Source organism: Vitis vinifera, chromosome 13 (assembly GCF_030704535.1).
Source record: "Vitis vinifera cultivar Pinot Noir 40024 chromosome 13, ASM3070453v1".
NCBI lineage: Eukaryota > Viridiplantae > Streptophyta > Magnoliopsida > Vitales > Vitaceae > Vitis > Vitis vinifera.
This window is the reverse complement of record NC_081817.1, coordinates 10,134,584-10,140,583: the sequence shown is the minus strand read 5'-3', so window position 1 is coordinate 10,140,583 and position 6,000 is coordinate 10,134,584. Positions and strand designations below refer to the sequence as shown.

The 6,000-nt window shown below is 28.9% G+C and overlaps 1 long non-coding RNA gene across 1 annotated transcript; it reads left to right on the top strand.

Annotated features, from left to right (window-relative positions):
• The first annotated feature begins 3,966 nt into the window (after positions 1-3,966).
• On the top strand, positions 3,967-5,389 carry LOC104881198 (uncharacterized). The gene is made up of 3 exons (XR_787192.3): positions 3,967-4,173; positions 4,877-4,938; positions 5,276-5,389. It is a non-coding gene; the product is annotated as an uncharacterized LOC104881198 (long non-coding RNA).
• Positions 5,390-6,000: the final 611 nt, after the last annotated feature.

The following is a 6,000-nucleotide window of genomic DNA, read 5'->3' as shown; positions in this document are numbered from 1 at the left end:
GTATTCCATGGCATGTAGAATTTACCTAGGTGGAATGTTTTCGTTGGCAATCACTCCTGCATTTTTTTAGGGTAACACAAGAAAATGCATATTAGCACACCTTTGCTTCAACTGCAAATTTCATCCATAAACAAACTGTTATGAAGAATTAAAACTTATGATAAAACAATTATGGACATACTTATTACTCTATACCAATTCAAAAAAGAATATGTAAGCTATGATAATCCAAATCTCAATATGAGAAATATAGGCTATAATCAACTGTTAATAATTTTGATTTTGAGAATTTTATATTAAAAATTTGACTTTTAAAAACTATTTTTTTAACAAAAAATTGACTCTTGAAATGTCTAGATTTCAAGAAATTTAAACATATAAATAATTTTCATTTTAAATTTGAAATGAATAGAAAAGTGATACTTTTTTTAAACGTATTATTAGTCTTCATTATATTTAAAGCAGTGAACAACATTGTAAATGTTATTTTATTTATTTTATTTTAATAACTCTATAACCTACCACAAAATAAAATGTCAAAATTTACTAGATCATATAATTTCAAAGGTTTAGATAAAAGAAACTTATGTTAAAAGTGATTACAATTATATGATGAGTTTAATTTCTCTTAAAGCTAACATTTTAAAAGAAAGAAAATATTCTATCATATGTTAAGAAAGACAAACATGAGAAAGAAGTATGGGAAGAGTAGAAAGTGGCACATGGTAAATAACTTTAATTATCATCTAAATAAGTCAATAACAACTTAAATAACAGTTTTTGTACACTAGAATTGTCTTAGCTAATCTATATTTGTAAGTCTATTTCTTAGAAAGCATGTTGACATGATCCCATCAAAGGTTCCATTTTGTTCCTATTTTTGGGTTGGTTGTAACTTTATACGATTTTGAACAATAGGAAATTACATTTCACACTACCATAAATCTATATGATGGAATTTGTCAATTTTTTTTTTTTTTGCTCAATTACTTTTTGATACCTCTAATATCCTCTTAATTTTGACTAAAAGTTTAACACAAGGTTGCATAAAATTATTTATAGTAATTATTTCAAAATAGATGAAAAAATTATTGGTTATGATATTAACTTTGTTCATTGATTTGAAATAAGAAGATAAAAAATTGAGTTTAACAAATATTATTATGTCAAATTAACTTTGTTGTACAATTTCAATCACCAACAATAATAAATTAATATATTATTTTGCAGCATTCAATGAATAGCATACATGGGTAAGTAGCAGAAAATAATAATATGAAGCAACAATAGAATAATCATTTCCACTATCTATGTTTGCTAACCAAATTTTCAACCAAACTAAATAAAAATTTTATAACAAATAAAATGATATGTGATATATTTTTTTTATAAAATCAAGGACATATAGGTTATATCTCTATCTACATTGGCAATACAAATAATTCAAAAGGCTTATCAAATATCACTCTAAATGACAAAATAAACCTACCTGAGATAGAAGCAAACAAGAAAAGCAAGAAGAAGTAAATTGCAAATGATTTTGCCATCTCAATCACTTAGTAACAACTTTGATGAAAAATTTTACATACCAAAGCTCTTAGGTTAGTCTATTTATAAAAATCTCAACACTATTTCCCATTGTTTTTACATTTCTTATATTAGAATACAATCTCCTTGCATTTAATGACCCTTGGTTATTTTGTCAATTTTCATATATGGTGCTAAATTTTGTGCGTATATAAGAAAATTAATCAACATTGGATTTGATACTCAATTAAATTATTGAAATTTATAAATAAATAAAAAAAACTAATTTGAAAATTGTTGTAAATTTTCAAATTAATATCATCTAGAATTTTAAAAATAATATGATATAAACTAAAATAATACTAAAAATATAATATTAGGTAAATTATTGACATTTCCTACACCAATGTTTGCAAACTCTTAACAATATTTTTAGAGAATTAAAATACAAAAATGCTCTTATTTCCTTAAAGAAAAACCATGTCTTTATTTACTTATTTATTTTGTTGAGATAATAAATCCACCATACTTCCTTTTGTTTTCCCTTTTGTCTTTTCTTTTTTTATATATTTTTCTTTTCATATTTTATTGGTTTCTTCTTTTGGCTTTCTTTTCCTTCTTTATCATCTTCTTTTTTTTTTCTTTTCCTTTTTTATTGGTTGTTCCAATTTTTTTCATTTCTTTTGTGTTTTGTTATGTTTTTGTTTTCAAGAGTCAAAACTCATCATTCTTTTGTTCATCTTGTTTTTCCTTCTTACTATTCTTTTTTTTTTTTTTTTCATTTTTCTCCATTTTTAATTTCATCCATTAAGGCATACCATTGACCTATAAGAGTAGCCTCCAATTCTCTTTAAGCTTTAATGCTCGTTTTCTTACTAACACTTTGATTCTTGATCAACATGTTCTTTCTTCTCCTCTTATGGCTACTTTAACATCTTCTAAGACTATGGATCATCATCCCCCACATTCTTCTCAATGTCTTCGTAAGTCTACTTGATTACTAGATTTTATTTATTCCTTTTTTTCATATTCTTTTGCATCATTTTTACCTCTTATTCATAACCTATTTAACCTTCTATCATATAGAGAAGTTGTTTTTTATTCACTTCGACAACAAGCTATGATTAAGGAACCTTCTACTTTGCATAAAACTGATACTAGGGATTTGGTACCTTTACCGCTTGGTAAGAGTGCCATTGGTTCCCGTTTGGTCTATAAAATCAAAATTAAGTCTAATGGTTCCATTGAGCAATACAAAGCCTGATTGGTTGTTATGGGGTTTTCTTAATAGTGTGGTATGGATTAAGAGGAGCCTTTTGCACCTGTTACAAAGATAACTACTGCTTGTACTCTTATTACAATTGGATGTTAAAAATGCCTTCTTGAATGGTGATCTTCAAGAAGAAGTGTACATGGTCCTCCCTCCTAGTGTTTCTCATAAACTTGGAGAAGTTTGTAAGCTCAAGAAAGCTTAATACTATCTCAAACAAGCACCTTGTGCTTGGTTTGCGAAGTACTTTGATGAGTTTACTTCTCTTGGCTTTCACCTTAGTCATCATGATCCTGCACTTTTTTTTATGTGCACCTCTACGGGTCATATTCTTCTTCCTCTATATGTTGATGATATAATTATTACAGGTGATGATGTTAATTGGATTGCAGCATTGAAATCTGATTTAGCTTCCTGTTTTGAAATGAAGGATTTAAGTACTCTATGATACTTTTTGGGTATTAAGGTAGTCTCTTTTAGGAAAGATTATCTTCTTTCATAGTCTAAGTACATAGTTGATATTCTCAATCGAGCTCACCTTACGATCCTAAGACTGTTGATACTCCTCTTGAGTTAATGTTCGATATTTTTTTTTTTTATGGTAACCCCTTGCTAGGCCCTTTTTTATATTGTAATATTGTTGGAAGCTTAGTCTATATCACCATTACATTTTCGAACATTGCTTATGTTGTTGACATTGTTTGTCAATTTATTTCTTCTCGTATTATAGTTCATCGGGCTATTATTCTTTGTATTCCATAGTATCTTCGAGGCACTATATTTCAAAAGTCTTTTATTTCCATCCACTTCTTTAGAGTTGCATGCTTATTTTGATGGTAACTAGGCCAATCACTATAAGAAAACAGGGGTATGGTCACATTACTTTAATAGTGGCAAAAAAATTTGTGATTGAAATATAATATATAATTGTGCACATATCCTACTTATTGTTAAAGATGTTGGTATATGGTGGGAAATTTTTTCTAGAAAGGCATATAGTTGCAGTGATTCATTAGCCATTACCATAAAAGGTCTTATAGGGGCAACCCTTTTTTAGCCCACTACCATAGCAAGGCTTACAATTGCAACCCTCTTGGGTCATGGATATAGGATTTTAAAGCTACCGCTAGGCCCATATAAAAACTACCCTTATGGATGCAAATCTCTTCACCATCAAGATAGAGATATTCAAATCCTCTTTACCTTCAAGAGATTCAAACCCTAATAACAAGAGTTGCTTTAAGATTATGCCTTAGTTAGTCAACCTTTCATACCATCCTTTGGAACCCTAACTTTTGTCTTTTCTTTCCTAAGTAGCAACACAAGTGGATTTCTACATTTCACTGAGTTCCATGGCCTCGACAACAACTCCTCAGGTTTTTTTCTCTCTCTAGAATTTTCTTTTCCAACCCCACATTTCCAAGGATTGATATGAAATTCAATTGCATTTTAGCATTTCAATCTCAATAGTTGTTGTCTGAAAATTTTGTAATGCTATTGATTTATGACTTATTGTTTAGGGATGTTTTGAGTGGTTTGTTTACCTTTTTTAGGGCTTCATTGTTTTTCATTTTTCCAACATTGCCATTTGAAATCCATGGCTTGTTTCATGAAGGAGGTGTTATTGGTGGCCGATGATTTATGAAATCAGAGTCTTCGTAGCAAGAAATCCATTTTAATGATAGTAACTCAACTTCATTTCGATCACATTTGAAGCATTCTAATGGTTATAATAGTCATGTTACTATTTCCACTTTTTACTCTACTTAATTGCTTGGTTTACTATTAGGCCTTTTAAAATTTGAGGCTTAAAAAATGAAAAATCTTTCAGCTTGTAAATTCCCAACCATGGACAACAGTTTGTTGAATTGGATTGATAGTCATTATCATTTTAGGAAAATTCTCAAAGCATCCAAAATAGCCTAGTACTATTAACTGCATCTTTCAACAACTGTCGTAGATGAAGTTATGGTCTGTATATTTTCCCTATCTTTTTTTTAAGCACTTCTATTTGAAAGAGGTTATAGAACATTGTGGTATTGATCCCACTTTAATAGGAATTAATTTGAATTATTGCAGGGGTGGTGGTTCTTATTCCAAATGGGTAGGCACTCTTGTTGTTATAGGCAGAAGCTAAGGAGGTACTCTTTATAAACAAACTGTACTCAGCCTCTTTGTTTGTTTGTTTGTTTGACCCTTAAAAATTATGTTAATGTACAACAACCTAAGAAAATTCTTCATGGTTTTTTTATTTCTCTTGTGTGATGAATTGGTAGGCCTATTAAGTTTATTTTTCATTTAAATTAATCTTGTGGATGTGTGAGTTTAGTTTTTTAGTGGAGTAATTTCTTCGGCTTTAATCAGGTGGGAACTCACCATTTCCAAATCCATAAATTTGTTTTCATATTTTCAAAAAAGCCGAACATTAACCTTGCATGATAATTTGATTAGGTTTTTGTTTATTTTTTCTTGCTTCAGGTGACTGAAGAAGGGAAGATGTTTGTGTTAGATGCCTATGATTACAAGGTTGCTTCGGTAGATAAGACTAAAACCGATGGTTACGTCTCTGAAACTATGATCCTTGGTAAATTCCTTTTTCTTTCTTCATTTCTTTACTTTTTCTTTGAACAAGTTATCTTACTAAATGAAAACATTAATGTTAATGCATGATGGTAGTAGAGAGTCATCCGTACCTTATCAGTTAGTTTGGTTACTTGGTAAGTACTATGGAAAAAATATATTATACTATGAAAATACAAAAAATATTAAATATAATTAAAATTTATAAATTTGAAGTATCATACAAAAGTAATTTATTAATTTTAATTTATTTTTATTTTTTTTCATTTTTTTCTCTACTTCTACTTTTATTTTTCTTTTCATTTTCTAGGATCTGAACATAGTCTTAGGGATTTTGAAAAATATTTTCATATATGCTATTGTTGAGACAAATCTATATTATTTATTCTAGGCATGTGTACATATGTACTTTTGTTGTTTCTCTCTCTGTGTTTAGATACTGGCATTTTGATTGGAAAAATAGATGATAGAGATTATTTAGGAGTGGTTCTAAATTCTAGCATTCATGTGCAATCCAAGCTTAACCTAGTCAAGATTGGATGGTAGTATTTTAATTGGTATGGGCACAGACTTGCACCCAAGAATGTATAAGTCTATTTTTGTACAGATTTATATACACTGGA